At 49.7% G+C, this 2,174-nt stretch overlaps 1 non-coding gene across 1 annotated transcript; it reads right to left on the bottom strand.

Moving 5' to 3' along the window:
• Window positions 1-1,699: 1,699 nt before the first annotated feature.
• Window positions 1,700-1,861, bottom strand: LOC132868110 (U1 spliceosomal RNA). The gene has a single exon (XR_009650801.1). It is a non-coding gene; the product is annotated as a U1 spliceosomal RNA (small nuclear RNA).
• Window positions 1,862-2,174: the final 313 nt, after the last annotated feature.

Below are 2,174 nucleotides of genomic sequence, written 5' to 3'. Positions count from 1 at the left end.
TGGGTGCCACTCCCTCGCCACATTTCCCGTAATCGTGATCCCCTCCACACCGGCAGCATCTCCTCTTCCATTTACACACTGCAGCCACATATCCTAGTCGCTGGCATTTAAAACACCTTAATGGGTCGGGAACATACTGCCTAACAGGGTAACTAACAAATCCTATCATAACCCTCTGGGGTAGACATGAATCACTAAAGCTCAACAGTATTGTTGTTGATGGTACCTTCTTCCCCTCAATAGTAGTGTTAAATCAAGTTGCCTTCTCTAGTGTGCCACCTTCCATGTATGATTTCATTACCTCCTCCGTAATGGATAGCGGGACTCCAGTAATGACCCCTCTTACTTCTGTTCGTGATCCTGGTTGTGAGCATTCAACCTCCTCCTTCCCTAACTGTGTCACTCTCAAGGCGTTTACCTGTTGCTCCTTAGTTTTACAGAACACCATCACCTTATCTGCACCTACGTAACTTGCTGATGCTATGTCACCCATAGCGTCCTTCAACACTTTCGTAAGTCTCATAGGGTTGGAGATGTCATGCTTACCAATATTTCCCTTGAACTTGATTAACACTTTAAACTCTTCCCCCTCAACCTTTCTCCCCTTACTTATGGGGCTCCCTCCTCCTCCCTCCATCCTCCTTTTTCTCCGGTCAGCGACTTGCCTGTTCCCCTCATTGCTCCAAAAGTTAGCCCGCGTATCACTCTGAGATTCAGCTCTTACCTCCCCTCCTTCCTCGTTTTCAGCCTCCTCCATAGTGAAGCGATGTGGGCAAAAGAATGAAATAAAGCAGGAGTGCAGGCCAGCCGACGGCCGTCGGACCTACACCCCCGCTCTACCAAAACAACTCAAAAAACTAATAAAGTAAACGAAAACTTGCCCACTCGTCCTCCACTTGGATTTTGGCTTTCACTTCCAGCTAATGCGCTCCAACACAAATTACCTGCACAGAAATAACTGGCGTGAATAGGATTGGGCAACAAAATATCTTTCTCGTCTGTCCTACCTCACAAGGTGTGTAAGGGAGAGGTTTAAGTAGCGTGGTTGCTGATTGTGAAATGATCAACAGCTGGGTTCAATACTCTGAGTCACGGCACACCCTGTCACCATGGGCATCGTAGTCTTGAGCGGCCATGTTTGTAGTTTGCTTATCACTGTTGGTCTCAGTGCCTTTACTGACAGAGCCCCCCCCTCCCCGCGGAGCTACATTCTTCCTGGGGCACCCTCTCCCCCTAGGTGCGAGTTTGTCGGGGTGTTGAGCATGAAACTCCCGTTTTAAAGCACAACTTTATTCATCACATACACTTGTGAAATTCCTCTCTGCATTTAACCCATCTGAAGCAGTGAACACACACATGCACACACACACAGAGCAATGAGCACACACACACACAGAGAGCAGTGGGCAGCCATACTAACAGCGCCCGGGGAGCAGTTGGGAGTTAGGTGCCTCACTCAAGGGCACCTCAGCCCAAGGCCATCCCATATTAACCTAACCGCATGTCTTTGGACTGTGGGGAAAACCGGATCACCCAGAGGAAACCCACGCAGACACGGGGAGAACATGCAAACTCCACACAGAAAGGCCCCCACCGTCCGCTGGGCTCAAACCCAGAATCTTCTTGCTGTGAGGCGACCGTGCTAACCACTTACACCACCGTGCCGCCCAACACCACCATGCCGCCCCAAAACGTGAAAGGAGAGAGTGTGAATGCAGTCCCTCACTATCAGAAATTATGCAGTTGAGAATCCTGCATTTGAGGAATTCACAAAGGTCAGCACAGTCTGAGTGCAATGGCTGGGCCTCACTTTGGGCAAACCACCTTCTTGATCATGGTGTGGCCCTTCCCAGGTAAGTAACAGAGGGTCCAGGACATCCTTGGCTCCCACCCAGCTTTGTTCCTCAGGCCCATAGCCCTCCCAATCTACCAGATACTCAACTTGACCTCCTTTGCATCTGGAGTCGAGTAACCTATTGATCTGGTAGATGGACTCGCCTTCAAGGCTTAAAGATGGGTGCTCCTGAACGAGAGTGTTCTCGGCCAGCGGACCTGCAATTACAGGCTTTAAACCGGAGACATGAAATGCTGGGGAAATCCAACTGTGAGGGGGGAGTTCTAACCTGTATGAGACCTTGTTGATACGTTGAAGTACTTTGAATGGACTGATGTAT

Source organism: Neoarius graeffei, chromosome 19 (genome assembly GCF_027579695.1).
Source record: "Neoarius graeffei isolate fNeoGra1 chromosome 19, fNeoGra1.pri, whole genome shotgun sequence".
NCBI classification, from domain to species: domain Eukaryota; kingdom Metazoa; phylum Chordata; class Actinopteri; order Siluriformes; family Ariidae; genus Neoarius; species Neoarius graeffei.
The sequence above is the reverse complement of the archived record's forward strand: the minus strand, read 5'-3'. Positions and strand labels throughout refer to the sequence as shown.